We start from the raw sequence: 21,784 nt of genomic DNA on the forward strand, positions 1-21,784 counted from the left end.
GGAGGGGGGCGAGAAGCTCGTGAGGTAACATTGCCGGTAACGCTGGAGGGCCGGGGTGTTACATGAGCGAACAATCCAAATTATCTTTGTCCTCATAGATCCCCTTAACTTGACACAAGACACATATATACGATGGTTGATGTAAATGAGTGTTGAATGATAGCTCTCGGCTTTGGGAGGGCTACCGAAAGTCACATAAGAGTACATTACCAGATTACCTCCAAGGTATAACAATCTTTCCTTAAGACTTGACAATAGACTTCTACTATCATACTCATTAAATTGTACTTCCCCAACATTACTAGGCTTGTCAAACTCTACCTATATGACGACAAAGTAATCATCACGTAAAAGACCGTTACCATATAGTTACTCCCTTTGTTGGCTTACGCTCCTCCACTAAAAGCACCATCTTTAACATGAGTCAACGTTCTTGATTTCTTTTCAAGACTCGATGATCTACTAGTTACTCACCTCATAAGATTTTGATAATAAAATTTTCAAACTTATTTACTGACATAAATTAAATATCATATTTCACTTTGAACTATCCAATTACTTACATCAACATAAGGACTATTTTATTTTCCAAATAAAGAATCCAAATTTCAAACACATTTACTTTTAATAAATGATTTTCTTTTATAAATACACCAAATAAGTAAAAATTGGAATTTACATAACTTTATCAACTCACCGTTTCAAACAAACTCGCCAAATTAGTATAAGATCAGTATTTTTTGGAAAGTTTCTTTGTCAAAGCATTCAGCAAAGATACGACGCAAAACTTTATGGATTATCCTAATTTTATGCTATCAGTACAGTGGCCGAAAACGCTCTTGGTACTCTATATAGCACATGTGTTCCTTAATGAAGAAAGATACAATAATAACAAATAATACACAAGCAACAAGCAACAATCATATCTATACTGTTGTTATCATCCTTTTAGTGCTAAAAGAATTTATGTGGAGCATAAATTGTAAACATTCTCTACAAGAGCTTACCCAGATAAACCCCCAATACCTTTTTATTGTAACCTAGCCCAATAATGGTTGTCTCCCTCAACATCTTGATTCTACTAAGCTAGATGGTTGAGAAGACTGAACATAATTAGTGTGACTAGTAGGTGTTTAAGTGTAAGTCTGATTAAGTGACAATTTAGCAGATTAATCATTCAAGTTGAAGGGACTGGACGTAGCATCCGTGTTGGTGGTGAAACAAGATAAATTATTGTGTCTCTCTCCGCTTTGTTTTCATACATGTGTATTGTCTTCTTTACTTTGAGTATAATCACACAAAAAAAATTTAAAAATACAATTCAAACTCGAGTTCTTTTGTTCTTTTCATTCTACACTTTTAAAATCTCATTCAAAGATTAATTATTCTCATCACATGTTACACATAGCATACTCTTGGCATTTATCACAAAAATATTCATAACACAAACGCGTGTTTATAGTAGTTATGATTGCACATCAATACGTCAATCACACAATTTCAATCCAAACATCAACAAATACACACATTAAGTCGTGTACAAATAATTCAACAACATCAATAACAAGTACAACCTACATGTGATACTAGAAAATTGGAAGAGTCCTTACTTATGTTAACTTCATTAACAAGTATCGTTATCTCAAACAAAGCATAGCTAAAATTGCTCTCATACAAAAATCTTTATTTCAATCTTGTGACTCGATCATAATAAGTCCTTAAGAGCTTAATCACCTCCTAATTTGTCCCACACTTCTAATTTCAGCGACGTCTCAAATTTTTGTGATCAACTATTTGTTTTTGTATTTTTATGTCAAAATTTAGTAGTACACTTCTCACTACTACTACACACTTATACTCATTCCCTCACTCCTTCTTATATCTCCAAGGCCACCAATCCATTGCCACACCTAATAATTACATCCTTAAGCCCAATGGAAACACATGCATCCTACTCTTTTCCCATCTTGAAGTAGACCACATCATACTCCACTTCTCCTCTTTACTGAGTAACATTATATTTAACCTCATCTCTCACTTAAGCATAATGAGAAAGAAAAACAACATAATCATTATCCTTCCTTCTTGTTTTTGCAAGTTGTGAGAAAAATATAAAAGAATAAGTGTTTGAAGGAAGAAAAGAGGTAGAAAGAAGATAACTTTGAAGCAGAGAAGGTTAGTGTTTACTACAATCGGGTAGAGATAAAGATTACATTGAGGAATTTATTATCTCCTTCAAAAAGTTTCTAACAAAACATAGAACCCCAACTAAAAATCTTTAGGGTGTGTTTGGGTTTTATCTTCATTTTGAGAATGACTAAGTAAATAAATTTCTATTTTCATTCTAAAATTTCAATTTTAGGTCTGACATGTTATGTGTTTGTTGAAAGTGCTATGTCAAACTTGGTTTGATGACATGTTATGTGTTTGTTGATAGTGTTATGTCAAAGTTGGTTTGATGAAATGCATGTTGTTGTGATTTTGAGTTGTGTGTTGAATGTTTTGAATTTGAGTGTTGTGCTTTCGATATATGTTGATATGAGTTTCTTATAACTTTTGATTAATTTGATTGACGATTAAAAGGGGATTTTAGAGTTGAAATGGAAAATAATTATGCAAAAATTCGAAAAGCAAAAAATATATAATTTTGTATCATGTCAAATTCGTTAAGGCAATTTAAATTCGTTAAGCGAATTTGCCAATCAAGGAATTAGTTCCTTTTTGTCTCATATTCCATGAGCAAATTTAACTCAGTTTTAAACTATATTTTAAGTGTTTTATTTATTGTTTTGGTTTGATTTGGTTTCAGCTGCCTAAATAAATATTTTATGATGAGTAGAATGAATTCTTTCAGAAAAAGAGGAATAAGTAAGGGAAGAACAAATAACACACTTCTTGTGGCCATGACGTCTAACATACCTTACTATTGACTAGTATCACTCAGGTGACTCACGTGTGAGCAATCTAGTATACGGAATTTTCAAAAGATTTTGACCGTTATTATATAAATTTGTATTTGGTTACATATGTGACACTAAACCCCAAAATAATATATATAATAATTTATATAATATTTTTATAAAATTTGCAGCAGATAAATAAAATTTATTTCCAATAAAATAAAAAGCTTTATTTTTAATTTAGGATATCAAGTTTCTCAAAAATAAAATAAAACACTTTAAACTTAATTTTTTTTATTAAAATAGTGCTATCTCGATAAGCTTGATTTAAGTATAGTTACTTGGTTTAATTCTAAAAACTAACTAGTACTTCTAACATTTTCATGCAAAAATTCGTTTCAAATTAAATAAGAAAGTAAAAATTACAACCCTTATTCCCGGTATCACCTATCAGAGCGGGGTTGTAACAACCCAATTTTTTAACAGCGCGAGTGTTTTTTTTTTTCAAAACAAATTCCTAAAAACAAAGAAATAGAGAAGGAAATACTTTTGGATAAATGTTTAAGTCATAACATAACGACAAAGTCAACAAATATTTACAAGCAGTGGAACAGTTTTTTTTTTGAAATAAAAATCCAAAGTATTCAAACATCAAAATACACCGGAGCTATGAGGCCTTTCAGACATAGCTCACACCCCTGGGTATTCTCAGCAGACCTGTACAACAGCACTGCCCCAAGAATTTTAACTCCCCCCACATCACCTCAAAAAGTGGTACATGGAACCCATCAAAATAAAATGTCAAGTTGACAATAATGTTATAGGTACAGTCTTCCAAATTAAAATAAACACAACCCAAAAAGAAAGACATCTAGTCCCTATACGTCAACCTAATATGATCATTCTAAAAAGAAATATACATCCCGAGTGATCTTCACGCGCCCCACGAGATCCTCCTGGCACAGCTCCAGTCAGGTGTGTCCAACTACTTTCCCATCCACAAGGTACTAACCGATGGGAAGATCCTGATTCTCATTTGAGGGCAAAACCCAGATTTCCACAATAGTTGTAAAGGTCACCAAGCGAAATTAACAATTAACACATAGCATTTAAATTTCAAATGCATAAAATGGCCTTTCAACCTAGCATGCACCTTGAAAGGGTTTCCATATGTTAAACATGCATAACCAAGTTCAAAATTTGAGTTTTAAACAAAATTGCACTGTTGTATTCGAATACAGCATCTCTGTATTCGATTACAAGGTTGTTTCATAAGTCAGAAGCAAAAATAGCATGTCTGTATTCGAATACAACCTTCTGTATTCGACTACACATAAGTCAGTAGCTAAAACAGGATGTTTGTATTCGAATACAACCTCCTGTATTCGGATACACATCAGAAAACAGCAGAAAAACAGCAAAATTCAGCTTTTAAAAGGGTTTCGAAATCAATCAACACTTACGCACAAATCCAAAACATGCACACTTGGCAATTATAGCACAATCACCATGAAAACTTGAGTTCAACCACTCAATCATAATCTTGAATCAAACATGACTCGCATGCCAAGCACCCTAATGCAATGCGTATATGCCAAAATGCATGGACTCGGAATTCCAATCAAAACCCTCCTCAAAGGGGTGTAAATCATAATTGTATCGCATATCACATGCCTTATACTAATTATGAAGGTGCCACCCATCACAGGCACAAAGCTTAGATCTAGAAGAAACATAGAGGTTTTCGTTTGACGGTTTTGAAATCACCAACACCGTTTTTCTTCGTTTTTGAATCAAAGGAGAAGAATGAAGCTGAGCACACACACACACATGTGGTGTGTGGTAGCTCCCGATATTTGGAGTGCTACCTCCAAGTCACCTAAGAATTCCCCACCCGTATACCTCCAAGGTCGAACAATCTCGCCTTATGGCTTGACAGCAGACCGCCACGATCAGACTCATTCAACTGTACTTCCCTAGAATCACTAGGCTTGTCAGGCCCCACCTATATGATGATAAAATAATCTTCACTTCACAAATTTTCAATATTTATTTTCTCCCCTCGTTAGCTTAGGCTACTCCATTAAAAGCATCATCTTTATAAATCATCACTATTTCATCATATATGGGATACTTCCAATATTCTCATCACAATATTATAATGTCACTAATCATACATAATCATAATCATAATCATCGTATAAACTCATCAAAATTTTATTATATCACTAATCATACATAATCGTAATCATCACATAAAGTCATCACAATTTTATAACATCACTATTATCGATAAAAAATCTGCATTATCATCCCGCATACATATATCATACCATGCATCCATATTTTATTATCACATCACATAAATTCGTCTAATCAAACATATGCATCAAATTCATTTGAAATCAAATATCATAATAATATCAAATACCACATATTTAACGAAATTAAATCAATCAACACCTTATAAATATTTTTATTCCATATTTTAATCTCACTATTTCCATAGTTTCACACTAATCAATTTATCACTCAAAGGGCTACAGCTGTACGTAGCGAGCCCCGGATGAATCGTTGGGAAATACAGTTTTCCCGTTCATCTCACATTATATTATACTCATGAATTCAAACGCTTTCTCACCCCTTACCTTATTTCGGCGCTTTCACACACGAATATTTCCACGGGCAAACAACCTTTGTTTTTTTGACTCTTTGTCCTTCAATTGATCTAACTCGATAGTTTATGGGCAAACGTCAAAAATATGTTATGAAAAGATACTCTAAAAATTAATTTCGAAATTCAGTCAAGGAAACTTACCATAAATCTGAAAACAAACCAGTGGATAAAATAGTCATTTTTCACACGATCGTTTTGGCATTGGTTTCACTCAAATCAGACTTACGGTGAAGAAAAACGGTTCAAACTAAGAAATTTAATAAATGGAGAAGTCAGGTATTTTAGAGAGCAATTTGGATGGTAAAAAATCCGAGGAAGTATGTTTTTTTGACTACCTAAATAAATAAAACGACGTATTGAAATTTGGACAAGAACGCATAAACTTTTCCAGAACAATTATCGATCATCGGTGTCAAACTATATGTTGTTGTTGTGTTTCTCTTTGGTTTTACGGCCACCGTCCAACTCCCTTCCTTTTTCTGTTTGTTTTATTTTATTAACAATTAGAGTTCACACATGGGTCAAACCGATTGGTCTCCTTTTAGGTTTTACTAGTTTTATTTTATTTTTTTTAAAACACAATTTCATTAATAAAACATTATTAGTATTTCAAAACTAATAATTTATAAATAAAAATAATTAATCTTTTAAAATACATTAATAACCAAAACTCTCATATTCAAAATAATCTCTATAATAATACTTATTTTTCCAAATACTCAAGTTAAGATATTACCATCATTAGAGAATAATCGAAATTTTAAAATAAATAAATTTAACATCAACACTTTATATTAATTACTAAATCTTAATAAATATATATAAAATCATAGTGTCATAACAAGTATATAAAAATAAAGGAAATCAAACACAATATCACTACTATCTCAAGATAATTATTTATAAAGAAAATAACTAAAAATAGAAAATAGTTATAAATTATTCAAATATAACTACGTGCATACTTAACATCAGTCAAGCGCACATAAAAGTATTACATTAATTGGGCACACGTATATATACATAAAATCTTTTTCTTTAAAATATATGTATTACACTAAAATACTATTATTTTTTTAAAAAGATATATCAAATAATAAAATATAATATTTATTATTTATATCGCTCATGTAATCTAATATTTATAACCCTAGCATATCATAGAAATCACCTATATAACAACAATTTGTCAGAAAATTTATCATCGTATATTCTAAAATAATTTTAATATTAAATTAATTATTTAAAATCGTACTTAACTAATAAAATAGTTTTTTATAAAATTTAGGGTGTTACAACATATATGATTCATCTGAATATCTGAATTACGAGTTTAATTTTAGAATGTTACATTTGAATTTAAAAGTTTTTGATGAGAGGACTTTTCCATACATAGCACGCTAAGTATGGTTGAGAACATCTTAAAATTGTTTTTCTTGTTCTATGTTACTTATTTTTATAAATCACTATGTTGGTTGATGTGATGCTTCCAAATAACATGTCATTACCACACACAATTCAACTCATACTATTAATTAAAATCAACTAAGACATTTTCTATTATCTTGATTCTCTCAAAAATTTATACAAGTTGAAAACTCTAATTCTTTATTTTTGGCAACATTTTGAAAATGTAAGATTATTTTGGATAACTAAAAAATAGCGCGCGCAATCACGTTTTAAACCACTTTAACCCATAGAGTCACAAACTTTTCGAACAAAGTCTTGAACATATAATTTTCTCCATATCTTTTTCTACCAAAATTTAGGCAATACTTCTTTGTTTAATTAAGATTTTCCCAAAAAAATTATACCATATCTATTTTTACTACAACAACATAGTAATTTGTTTTTAACAACAAACTATAACCATCTTCAAATTTTTAATTTGATCACACCGCTAAATCTTTTAAACTCAAACATTTTTCTTAAACTCCACTTGAATAAACCTTAAACTTAAAAATAATTTTTGCAAACAAAAATTCAAAGTTTTCAATCACCACCATAAAAATAAAATCTTTGACGCTTTATTTTCTCAAAATTTCCTTTTACTTAACTTTCTAGAGATAAAACTTTGTCAAATTAAATCACATTATCAAAATCCAAAATCATAATAAATTAATATTTTCCAAAATATCTACGGTCTCAAACTTTAGCATAAAGTTGACATTCATACTAACTTGGTGTGATCAGTGTTATCGAATTCTTTTTTAGACTAATAAAACTATTAGTTACTCACAACATAAGATTTTGATAATAAAATTTTCAAAGGTACTTACTAACATAAATTAAAAGTCATGTTTCACTTTGAAGTTTCCAATGACTTACATCAACATAAGGGCAATTTTACTTTCTAAATAAACAATGCAACAATGTAATATATGTCCCCAGTGTAATAGAACACTTTTGTAGTTCAAGCTTTTTGAATTTGAGGTTTTTTGAAAGTTAAAAAATTGAGACAAAAAATCAGGGTTTGGAGTTTTAACGAGAAGGAAGAATATAAAAAAAAAAAAACGAAATGAATGGGTAATGGGGGGAGGTTGAGGGATTCTTATGTTTAAAGGAGAGGGGAGTTATTTTCCTCCATCCTTTAATTAATATACTCTCTCAATTATAAATAAATCTCTAAAAATTCCTAACACAAAAAATTATTGACTTAAATTTAATTCTAAACTCTCACAACTATCTTTGATTATACTTAATCATAATAACATCACATCACACCATTCAACTCTTATCTAAAAATTAGTTTCAACCACCTTAACTGATATTACATTCGTTTATAGAAAAAGAATTACAAACAACTCGCATCAATAACTTTTTTTATGATAGAAATAATCCAATTTATAAAATATCACGTTTAATATTTTTCACCCTGAAAAATGACTATGAGAAATAAAACCATCGACAAACAACCCAAGTACCTAAATCAAATATTTCGTCAAAATCTGAATTTTTTTAAAATAAATTGAAAGTGGTGCAATTGTTCCATTGTTTCAAAGGCAGGAAAATTTTCTTTTAGACAATTTTTCACAAATATATTTCACTTACAAGACACATAGGGAATCACTAATTAATAAAGTGGAATATATTAAAGATCATTATTTGATTGATTTATTTTAATATAATCAATATATTTTTAAACATAATTTTCAAAAACCTAAAAAAAAAATTAAGAGCAAATATTAACATGTTGAACACCAACAAATACTACTAGACATTAGCGTTTTTGCTGTAATACCCAAGGATTTATATCCGCAGGTAATATTCAATGATTTTGCTGTTAGTTGGGAATGTCCGCAACAAATTCCGCATGTAGTTTTTTGCAGATTTTCGTGCGAATTTTTATTTTTATTAATTTTTATACAAATTAAGTAGTTTTTTTTCCTTGAAAGTTATTAAACTTCTATGATCTAACATTTTTACTTTTCGAAAAATGGTTGATACAACATCATACTTTTTAGAAATAATGAGTGTTTTTTTCAATTTTTTTTTGAGTAAAAGTTATTTCAGGTGAGGTTAAGTTATTAAAAAATTATGGATAAGTGAATATGACTAATCACTTCTAGAAAAATCAATTTTAGCTGCCATATTTAGCGTCGGTGTAGCGTCGGCAAGTAGACGCTAGAGCGTCAAATTTTAGTTTTTATTTTTATAATAAGCAGCGTCATCCTAGACGACGCTATTTAAAATAAGCAGACGCTACTTAATTTTTTTATGTTTTTTGTTTTATTTTAATAATATGTGTCGGTGTAGCCGACGCTACGTTTATGATTTTTAAAATTAATTTTTTTAATATTATTTAAAAAATTAATCTAAAAACTTCATTATCCCTCGGCCCTCTCACCTTCACTCCGTATCCTTCAAGTTTTTCAGATAACCCTAACTCTTGAAGCCATAATCCAATCTCAGCCCTCTCGATGCAGTCACCCACTTCGTATTCGCCGTCATACTAAGCCTATCGCTGCCGCATCACTGTTTCCATCACCTCACTCTCAACCCTAGCTCTCGAACTCGCCACCCACTCTAAATCCTCTCAAAATTGTCACCCACTCCATCCTCACCGTTAAGCTCTGTTGTTTCCCTCACCTCACTCACTCTCGCGCCCTCACGTTTCCACTACAAAAACTTGAAGATTGTGGCACATAACTTGCGACTCGAGAAAGAGAAAACCGAAGAGCTCTTGAAAGCCAAAAACGAGATCTTGAAACAAAAGGATGAATCACATGAAAATCGTGGCAAGGAGCAAGAGAAACTTCAGATTGAGTTTAAGAAATTACAAAAATTGAAGGAATTCAAACCCACCATGGTTAGTTACTTCGTTTCAATTTCAATTTCATTTTTATTTTTTAAAAGTTTTTTTGTTTTAATCTTGAATCAGGTGTCTTATTTAGGGTTTTGTCCAAATAATTATCAGACATGAACAATGAGGTGCCTTCCCTTCATAGTGTTGCAATGACTATAACTCATTGAACATTAAGAAAATGGACTTGGATTATCACACATAGACTTAGGCATTGTAGCCGTAGTACCTATGCATTCGCATCGCAGCGCGTTGGAATTAATGATAATGGTTCAAGGTTTTATAACTGCTGGTTTTATTTCCTCTGATAACTCTGTTTTTGTTAAGACACTAACAAAGGGGGATATTATGGTAATTCCACAAGGTTTGTTGCATTTTCATTGTAATGTTGGGTGGAATAAAGCTACTGCTTTTCTTACACTTAGTAGTTCAAACCTGGTGCACAACTTGTTGATTTTGCTTTGTTTGGAAATAGTATGAATTCGAGTTATGTTGAAAAGACTACTTTGTATGATCATGCTCAAGTTAAAAAACTTAAGGCTATTTTTGGAGGGAGTGGCTGGCTAGGTTTAATTGTTTTGAGTTTTCTTGTTTTATGTCCAAACCATTATTATATTCTTTATGATTGTAAGGTTTGGTATTTGTTAAGTCATTCAATTCCATCAATAAAATTTGTGTTTCTTTTTTTGCAATTAATTTGGCTATGGTTTGTCATATTAATAGAAAGTCAAATTAAATTATTAATTTAGTTGTCAAATGTAGGTTTCTAATCTACTAAAATGTATGAGGAAAAATGCAGATTTCTAGTAGTGAAAGCTACTTCATCAAGAATCTTTCACGGAGAACTCGTTTAATTACTCTTTATTCTTTAGTTCTTGTTTATTTTTATAAGTAGCTAAATTTCTGGTGTTAGGAATGAGTAAACCTCGATGAAAACCTCTAGTATATAATTTAATTTTTTGGTTATTCGAATGAATTTTTATCGATCTCTATTCATAATGTATTTTTATCGCTTAGGCGCCTTTAAAATCAATTGTCAATTATAGTTTGAATCATAAGGTTATTTATTAAATGCTTGAGATAGGAACTTGTTGTAATCATAGTCTACATATAGATATATAAACACTTGAATGCCAAAAATAATTTATAACCATAGTGCTTAATCATAATTTTCAATACCACAAGGGATTAAGGATTTGTTAAGATTAAATACTCTTTCTTTAAATAGTTAGTTTTAAATATAATTGAAAATTCAGTAATAATAATACAAAAGAAGTAATAATACTCTTTCATTCAACTTATTTTATGGCCACCCTTCACGTAGGTTCAATGAAATTGTATTTCCTGGAAGTTTATTTTTTATATTTTTGACAATTTACTGTAGCTTTAATTAAATTAAGTTAATGAGAGTTAACATATTTGAACAATATATATAAAATGATTATAAAGTACTATCATGAAAATAGACAGTATAAAAATGCTATCCATTCTAATTCTAATTAAAACTTAATTCTTATATTTATCTATTAATAATATATGAAAAGAGCCTCGCAAATTATTCTATTGTTATCTCATTGTGAATTTTGTTATATAAATTCTATTTTTACCAAGTCATTTATACACTTATGTTTCACTCCAATTATAATTGTTGGCAAGCTTTATTTGAAGCTCTATGACTCACATCAATATCAATAAAAATAATTTTAAATTGTAATGCTGTAATAAATTTAAAAATATAACAATTGTGATAATACTAAATTGTTGTAATATACTATAATAAATTTAACAATACCAAGAACAATCCACTAAAAATATCGAATTTCATCAATTAATTGAATTGAGAATTAAATTTTACAACGAACTGAATTCTGCTTTATATAACATGCATGATTTAGTACAAACTAACTCAGATAACTAACTAACTTGTCAAAACTAACTAACTAACTATTTTACAAAGCAATTATATATAATCTAATACCACCCCTCAAGATGGAGAATAGATGTTGATGATTCCCAGCTTGGAAACGAGAGTGGAGAAGGCTTGAGTCGGAAAAACTTTAGTAAAGATGTCAGCTAATTGATGTTGAGTTTTGACATGAATGAGTTTTAGCAAGTTTGACTGAACCCATTCTCGTATAAAATGGTAGTCGATGTCGATATGTTTAGAACGTTCATGGTGGGCATGATTAGAGGCAAGATGGATGGCAGATTTGTTGTCACAAAAAACCATAACTGAAGTTGGAGAGACTTCAAAGTGAACAAGTAAACGTTGCAACCAAACAAATTTACTAGCAGTAGAGGACAATGCCATATACTCAGCTGCAACAGAAGATTTACAGAATATAAGTTGTTTTTTTTCCTTCCAAGAAACTAAAGCATCACTAAGGAAGAGGCAAAAACCAGTAGCAGATCTTATAGTATCCACACAGTTGCCCCAACCGGCATCAATATAAGCTGAAAGTGCAAGAGAATTAGTTGAAGGAAACAAGAGACCTTAGCCTGGTGCAGATTTAAGGTATTGCAAAAGATGGTGAACCGCAAGGAGTTGAGGTTGTTGTGGCTGTTATATATATTGGCTGAGTTTATGAACAACAAAGCTAATATTAGGGCGCGATATAGTCAAGTACATGATTCTGCCAATGAGTCGTCGGTAAAGTGATGGATCAAAAATAGGAGTACCGTTAGTGGATGAAAGTTTAGCATTGGGATCCATTGGGAGTGAAACAGGTTTGCAGCCCAAAAAACTAGAATCCTCAAGTAGTTTGAGAGTATATTTACGCTGAGAAAGTGATATGCCATTGCTGGACTTAGCAATTTCCAAGCCTAGGAAATACTTCAAGATCCCAAGAACTTTTATTTTGAACAATGATTGTATGAGGGCTTGAGTCTCAACAATTTTAGTGGAATTTGGGCCTGCCAATACAATATCATCTACGTAAACAAGTAGAATGATCAGAGAGGGACCTGAACTAGAAGTAAATAAGGAATAATCGTTTCTAGGCTAAGCAAAACCATGAGCAAGCAAGGTGGTGGAGAACATGTAAAACCATTGTCGCGATGCTTGTCTGAGGCCATACAGGGAATTGTTCAGCTTGCAAACCAAACCTTTTTTAGCAGGATGGTAACCCAAAGGAGGAGTCATAAAAACCTCTTCAAAAAGTTCACCATTAAGGAACGCATTATTCACATCTAATTGCAACAAATGCCATTACTTTGTTGTTGCCACTGTGAGAAAATACAAACAGAAGTGAGCTTGGAAAGAGGGGAAAAGGTATATGCGAAGTCAATACCAACCTATTGAGTATAACCCTTGGCTACCAAACGAGTTTTGTGACGATCGACACTGCCATAAGGTTTGAATTTCACTTTATATACCCATTTGTTGCCAATACAATGTTTACTAGGTGGTAGGCAAACAAGAGACCAAGTATTGTTGGCCTCCAAGGTTTTGATTTCTTCATTCATAGCTTGTCTCCATTCAGGGCTAGACACTGCCTAATGGAAAAATTGAGGTTCAGAAACAGCTGATACTGCACATATGAAGGATTTGTAAGATGGGTTGAGATGAGTATAAGAACAAAACTGTTGAATGGGATATAAGGGTGACTGAGAACAAAACTGTTGTGTTCATGAATGAGAGTGGCAATCACCAAATCATGAAATGGATCTTGTGAGATAGATGTATTAGATAAGTCAGGAAATAGGAAATGGTCTCATGAAAAATGACATCCCTTGAGATAAAAAACTTCTGAGTTTCACTGCTGAATAATCTATAACCTTTATAGCCCTGAGGGTAACCAGCAAAGATAGTGGGAACAACTCTTGCAGTTAACTTGTTGCGATTGGATGGCAATGTGGCTGCATAGGCAAGACAACCAAAAGACTATAAATAGTTGTAATTCAGACCCATACCATATAAAACCTAATAAGGACGTTTGTCCTTGAGAATTGGAGAGGGCAATCTGTTGATCAAGAAGGCTGCAATGGCAACACATTCTCCCCAAAAAGTAATTGGCACCTTGGACTGAAAAATCAATGCACGAGCAACATTCAACAAATGTTGGTGTTTGCGTTCTACGTCAGAATTCTATTATGGCCTTTCAACACAGGAAAACTGATGCCAGGTGCCTTGGTTTTGTAGAAATTGGGTAAGGGATAATTTCTTGGCATTGTTAGATCGAAGACATTTAATAGTGACACCAAACTGAGTCTTGACCATTGCAAAAAATTTAATTATTGTAGTTGTTGCCTCAGATTTCTAATTAAACATAAAAACCTAGGTGTATATAGAACAATCATCCACCAAAGTGAGAAAGTATCTTTTTCCATCATAGGTAAAGTGGCCATTAGGACCCGAAATATCACAATGCAACAAAGCAAAAGGAGCATCAAAGATGCGACTATAAGAAGGAAAAGACAATCTCTAAATTTAGCAAGAGGGCATATTTGACACATAGAAGAAGTAAATTGATTTGGCATGATAAAAAGTATTTTATTGCTTAAGGATCTAAGGATCTTATCAGAAATGTGACCAAATCTTGAGTGCCAAAGTTGGGCATCATAAATTGATTTGGCTTTGATACCATATTGAGTTTCATCAATTGATTGAATTAAATATTAAATTTTACAATGAACTAAATTATGCTTTATAAAGCATGCAGGATTTAGTACATACTAACTTGCAAAATCTCTAACTAACTGACTATTTTACAAAGCAATGATATATAATCTAATAAAAAATGCAAAACTCAAAAAACAAAATCCAACATTCTCAATGTATCTTCAACTCTATTAAACCACTCTAACATTCTCAATGTATCTTCAACTCTATTAAACCACTCTGCATTCATATCTTGAATCTACAAAAAAAATTAAAGCAAAGGACAATAAACAAAGTTAGAACATTATTAATTTAAATTCATAATTTTCAAGATATAAATACACATGCATGAACAATTGCATAGTCGAGATACTTTCAATATTACAGTACAGAGATGCACAAAACGTCAATTACCAAGCAAAAATAAACCAACACATTAATTGATGAAAACAAATTAAAAGCACCCTAATTGTATAATCGAGATCCATTTGCTTAAAAATAACTTTTCCTTTCTTTATGCACTCCTTTTCATTTCTGAATACTTTTTCTCCTAAATGTTTCAACCGATTGTCGGTATGTAAAGTTCATAGTAGATTGATGTTCTTCAACACTTACTCAAAATTATGTCTTAACAACAGAAAAATGATATTTTATGCATTCCTATCTAGAGGTCTTCACCATCCCTCCTATTCGTGCGACCATTATCGTTAAACAATCTCACATTTTCAATTGATACTTGGAGGGAGAATTGAGAAGCCATGAATGATGTAATATTGTGTAAACGATAAAACATTATATCTAAAGAGTACTATTCGCCAAAGTTTAAGAAGGAATTGAAAGAATGATTCTTGAGCTAATATAAAATTTGATGTAATTTTTTACCAACTAATCTGAATATACAAAGTTAGAAATGAAGAAGTATTAAAAGTTGATTGAAGTGAGAAGATAGTAAAATTATTTTCTTAAAGAACTTTTGTGTGTGGATTCTCAACATATGTATATGATGATGTAAAAGTTAAATTGAGAAATAAAATGTGGGAGATAAATTGTAGAAGCATATGAAACTGTCACATAGGAATATAAGTGATGTGACACAAAAGTGTGTGATGTGTCATTCAATAAAAATTGAGAATTTATTTTAATATATTATAAAGGATAGATTTGTGCATTGACTTTTATCCTATGATGCTATTTAATTTATCCATAAATACATGTTACTTTAATTGAAAGGTTGGTAACACTAAGTGACTTTTGATTACCACAAAGTTTTATGTGCCTTTCTTACTATGATGAGTTAAAATGAGTTAAAGAAAAAAAGATGATGCATGATTTTCCTAAGAGACATTTCATAATTATTCTAATTTTAGAAAGAGTTTTTAAGACAATTATTAACAAATATGATAGTTCATCGGTAATTTAGCTAATGGTTGTTAATTGTGATTACTTCATCTAAAAGGAGGGAGAGATTGAAGGTTTAAAAAGAGAGACATGAGATGGATATATAAAGATAAGAGAGAGACGTGTGTGTAGAAAGAGCTAAGAGGCATCAACATGAATAGAAGAAAAGATACATGAGAAAGAGATCCGAGGGAGAGAGACACATGAGTGGAAAAAGAGATAAGATGAAGAGATAAAAGGGGGAGAGAGAGACACATGAGTACAACAAAAATTTGGTTGTATAGTTCTATTGTTTTTTAACAAATCAAATGCACCATATGCAATTACATCAATGAAAAAAATGATTGATTGGTTGTGAATTCCTTAAATTTTTCAAAGAGCCTTAATTTTGACAATTTATGTAGATAACTATTTAAGAATAATAAAAATAACGTAAGTAAATTTGAAGAGCAGATGAACTACACGTAAAATAGGTTTATTTAAATTGATGTAAGTTTATTATGATTTGTACAATTGGTATTTATAGAGTATAAATAAGATTTTAAAGTGTAGTTCCTACAATCCATTACTTTGACTGATTATAGGTAAGTTCTTATTTCAAATAAATTGACTAATTCAAGTAAGTTTTCCTCAAACTTGTGACGATCTATGAATATGCCTTTCCATTATTCACATTCCCTTATTTCTATATTGAAGCAGTTTTTTTTCTTTCTCTCACTAATGTTGGGCTCATATGAAAATAGGCCCGGTGCACTAAGGTTGTAGTTCAAATTAACTTGGTCAATTTAAACATAATATCTAACGGCCCTATAAAGTCGATTCATTTGCAATAAATTGGATAAGTGTCCTCAATAGCGGTCGAAAAAAAATTTATTATATCGAATTCAATTAATCTATATTAGAATCAATTTTAACTCGGTTGTAGATTGTGTTTGGCTTAAGGGAATTGAAAAAAAAAACTAATATAGAAATGTTTTTTTTAGTTGAATATATATTCTAATAGCTATTTAATTTAATTGAAGCATAATGTTGGTTTTGAACCTCATTCTAATATGAAAGAATAGATAAGAAATAAAAAATTAAAGATATACTCTAAGGTCAATAATCAATTGCATGAGTTAAAGTGACAAATATGATCCTTCGTTGTACTAAAAACTATTCAATTGAAATAAGCATAGCATGAGGTGTTTCACAATATAAAGTGATCAAACAATTTTATATTTGTTACATGAAAAGGTAGAGTAAAAAATGGCTAAAACTCTCAAGGTTTTTTATACTATGATCCTTTTTGTGTTCCTATTTCTTGCTCTAGTCGATGTTGATGGTAAGTCCATTATCATATTTTCATATTCTATAAAACTCTTAATCTTTCTTCAATAATATTTTTTATTCTTATTTTATATATTACAGCTATAACATGTAAGTCAGATATCGATTGTCTAAATTTCGAGTGTCCCCTTAATCGTCGTGGATTTTGTATAGATGGTATTTGTAGGTGCTCTTGGGGTACAACTACAAGTAAAGGTAAAAAACAATTTATATGTTATGTGACAACCTTTAATTATTTTTATTTGCTCATCATCACTAATGTTGTTTCTCTTATATTTAATCTCTCTATTATGTTTAAGACTTCAACATTCAATTTTTAACAAATTTACATGCATATTAAATTTTATTTTGAAAGTGTTGTTAGCTTTGTTCGGTTGTGAGTTATATATGTGCGTGTGTGTTTAAGGATATATATATATATATATGGATTCAGTGTTTCATATACCATCTAAGAAACTTAAAATTGATTTTTGTTTTTATGAGAGGAAAGTGATTTATTGAGTTTACACTTTCAATTGTTTTCTTGAGGATGTCATTGTATAACTTGTGTTAGTGAGAGTGCACACTATGAATATATACAATCTAGAGGGGTGTTGCACTTTACATATGGCATAAAGCATAACCTCTCAATCCATATTTTCCTAAGTTAATTTTGACACCACATGAATTTCAAGTAGTGCATGTTTTGGCATTGAAAGTTTATCCATATATATATATGATTGACGATCGTGTGCTAATCTATGTATCACTTTATTCATTTTACACATGATGAAAGATAATCTCACATCTTCCTTATGTCTCCTCTATAATATATTTGTATGTAGGTTAAATTCAACATGATCATGACAAGCAATCAATGGAGCTTTTCTTGTGGAACTAAAGTACTAGAGGCTTGTACTTCACTTTATTTTTAAGAGTTTTTTTTTTTTTACTATAGTTGATTTTGTGGTATGGGTAGAGAGATCTTCAGACTTCATACTCTATGTAATAATTGTTTGTATTGTTTAAGATTTAGTGTTTTCACTTGCTTTATTTTTTAGTTTTCAATGTTATTAGTTATAATATTATTATTTATATTTATAAAAAATATCATATTTTTGAAACGTGAAAACTTAATGTGTGTTCACGTGTTAATTTTAATTACTATCTCCATTTTTAATTATAATTTTTTATTTTATTTTCTACAAATAGTAAGAATACTATCTCCATCCTTATTTATAACTTTTCATTTTTTTTCTACGAATATTAAGAAAAGTAGGTGTTGAATATAAAGTGTCAATTTTTTATGTTGATGTTTCTAAAATAATTTTTATATATGAATATTTTCAATTTGACTTTTTTCGTTTTTCAACATAAATTAATGGTATTAATAAGGGATGTGTTTGAAAAAAATTAAATACACCTATTAATTAGAAGCTTTACATTTAATAAAATAAAAATAAAATAAATACACCTATTACTTAGTATATTGACAAATCCAAAATGCGTAAATTACTTACATTTATATTTTACTTGAAATTTGTAACAGTTTTTGTAGGTGACACACTGATGTGGTCTTTAAAAAATTATGGATATCTTACCAAGACCGATTAAAATTAGTCATCTAAACTCTATTAACTATAACAAACTTAAATTTTAAAACAAAATGAATGGAATATATGTTATTGAATTTCATTTCATTTAAATAACTTACAAACAATTTACTAGAAACAACCTAGAATTTTCCTTAATTATTTAAAACACGCACTTGACTTAACAATATCAAGAACAATCCAGTACAAATGCAAAACACAAAGAATAAAATCCAACATTCCCGTGTCTCTTCAGCTCTATTAACTACTTTGCATTCATATCTTAAACCTACAAATAAAATTAAAGCAAATGATAGCAAACAAAGTTAGAACATTATTAATTTAAATTCATAATTTACAAGATAATTTTCACATAAAAGGCATGAATTTGTCAATAAATTAGCTGAAATTCCACAAGGCAAATACACAGGCATGAACAATTTAATAGTCGAGATGCTTTCGATATTGCAGCACAGATGTAACACCCTAAATTTGATAATAAACTATTTTATTAATTAAATAGGATTTTCAATAATTAATTTGATGTTAAAATTATTTTAGAATATATGTTGATAAATTTTGTGAGTAATTTTTGTTATATGGATGCTTTCTATGATGGGTTGATTTGATAGATATTATATTTAATGAGCAATATAAATTATAAATATTTTACTTTATTATTTTATATATTTTTTCTAAAAATAATAGTATTTTAGTGTAATATTTTAAAGAACAAGATTTTATATGATTTTAAGTGTATATGTGAGTTGGTAATTAATATGATATTTTCTTATATGTTTAACTAATGTTAAGTGTGTACATATTTATATTTTAAACATTTTTAAGTATATCTTATTTTAATTATTTATTCTATAAATAATTATCTTGAAATCGTAGTAATATTGTGTTTGATTTTCTTTGTTTTTATATACTTATTTTGGAAATGTGATTTTACATATATATATATATATATATATATATATATATATTTATTATGATTTAGTAATTAACATAAAATATTGTTGTTATATTTATTTATTTTATAATTTTGACTATTTTCTAATATGATAGTATTATTATAATATGAATATTTTGAGAAATAAGTATAATTGTAGGGATTATTTTGAATGTGAAAGTTTCAGTCATTAGTAATATTTTTTTTTATATATTGATTATTTTAATTACTCTAATTTATAAAATATTTGTAATGTTTGGAAAACTAAATGGTGTTTGGAGGAATATTAAAAAGGAGATTAAACAATTATTAATTTTATTTTAACAAAATAATAATAATAATAATAATAATAATAATAATAATAATAATAATAATAATAGTAGTAAAACAAAAACATAAATAAAGAGACCAATGGGTTTGACACTGTGAACCCTGATTGTTAATAAAATAAAACAAAGAAAAGGGAAGGGAGTTGGACGGGCAGCCATAGAACCAAAATGTAAACACAACAACAATCTATCGTGACACCGGTGATCGATAACTGTTCCGTAAAAGTTTCTCCGTTTTCATCCAAATTTCAGTATGTTGTATTACTAATTTAGCTATTCAATTAAACATAACTTTATAGATTTTTAACAACCCGAATTTCTTCCTAAAATACCCGATTTCTCCGTTTACAGAATTTGTTATTTTTTACCGTTCTTCTTCACCGTAAGCCCGATTTGAGTTAAACCAACGCCAAAACAATCGTGTGAAAAGTGGCTATACTATCCATTGATTGGTTTTCTGATTTATGGTAATTTTCCTTGGCCGAATTTCGAAATTTAGTTTCTAGAATATTTTCTCATTATTTATTTTTGACGTCTACCCATAAATTGTCGAGTTAGATCAATTGAAGGACAAAAAGTCATTGAACAAAGATTGTTTGCTTTTGGAATCGTACTCTTGTGTGAAAGCATCAAAATAAGGTAAGCGGTGAGATAACTTTTGAATTCATGAATATAATATAATGTGAGATGAACTGGTAAACCGTATTTCCCAATGATTCATTCGAGGCTCGTTACGTACGGCAGTAGCACTTTGAGTGATAAATTGATTAATGTAAAAATATGGGAATTGGGAGATTAAAATCTGAAATAGAAATATTTATAAGGTGTTGATTGATATAACTTCGTTAAATGTGTGGTATTTGATATTATTGTTATGTTTGATTTATTTTTATTAAATGTGAGATATTTGATATTATTGTGATATTGGATGCCGAATGAATTTTATGTATATGTTTGATTAGACGTGTTTTATGTGGTGTGATAATAAAAAGTGAATTTATTTTGATACGTTTATGTGATGAGATATGATTAATGATAATGATGTTGTGAATTTGTGATGAGAATATTGAAGTAACCCCATAGTGGGTGAAATAATTGTGATTTCAATTTGTGTTGGAGATGAAGGTCTTAATGGAGTATCATAGGCCAACGACGGGAGAAAATAAATATTGAGAAATTGTGAAGTGAAGATTATTTTGTCATCATATAGGTAGGTGTAAGACCCATAATTTTAAAGTACACTTTATGTATTTTTGCGTATTTTGGATTTTGGCTCGGAGGCTTTTTAGCCAAAGTTAGTAATATTTCGGAGTTTATATGATCAAAAAGATATTTTGATGCCGATTAAAATTACTCGTCGATAAATAAATTAAATTAAGTGCGGTGAATCTTTTACGTAGACTTTTATGCCTTATGGGTAAAATGGTAATTTTAATAAATATCTAGATATTTGGAGATACTTGTTAAATTTCTCAACTTCACTTTTCCTCGTTGATTCGAAAACGAAGAAAAACGGTGTTAGGAATTTTAAAACCGTCAAACACAAACTTCCCCGTTTCATCTAGATCTAAGCTTCATTTCGCAAAGAGATAGAAGGGAAAGTTGCTCACCACCACACTACGGTGCTAGTGAACTAACTTCGGAAGCGACGTCGCGAGCGGAGATTTTACCGGATTTACTCGCGGTACCGGAAACGCACGTTAAAGCTAACGTTAAGGTAAG

The 21,784-nt window shown here is 29.9% G+C and overlaps 2 long non-coding RNA genes across 2 annotated transcripts; both read left to right on the top strand.

Annotated features, from left to right (window-relative positions):
- The first annotated feature begins 9,405 nt into the window (after nt 1-9,405).
- Nucleotides 9,406-10,576, top strand: LOC101496726 (uncharacterized). The gene is made up of 2 exons (XR_190323.4): nt 9,406-9,886; nt 9,959-10,576. It is a non-coding gene; the product is annotated as an uncharacterized lncRNA (long non-coding RNA).
- A 6,477-nt stretch (nt 10,577-17,053) lies between these two features.
- On the top strand, nt 17,054-18,246 carry LOC105852732 (uncharacterized). Its single transcript, XR_001144649.3, has 3 exons — nt 17,054-17,202; nt 17,289-17,402; nt 18,032-18,246. It is a non-coding gene; the product is annotated as an uncharacterized lncRNA (long non-coding RNA).
- Nucleotides 18,247-21,784: the final 3,538 nt, after the last annotated feature.

This window comes from Cicer arietinum, chromosome 3 (assembly GCF_000331145.2).
Source record: "Cicer arietinum cultivar CDC Frontier isolate Library 1 chromosome 3, Cicar.CDCFrontier_v2.0, whole genome shotgun sequence".
Taxonomy (NCBI): domain Eukaryota; kingdom Viridiplantae; phylum Streptophyta; class Magnoliopsida; order Fabales; family Fabaceae; genus Cicer; species Cicer arietinum.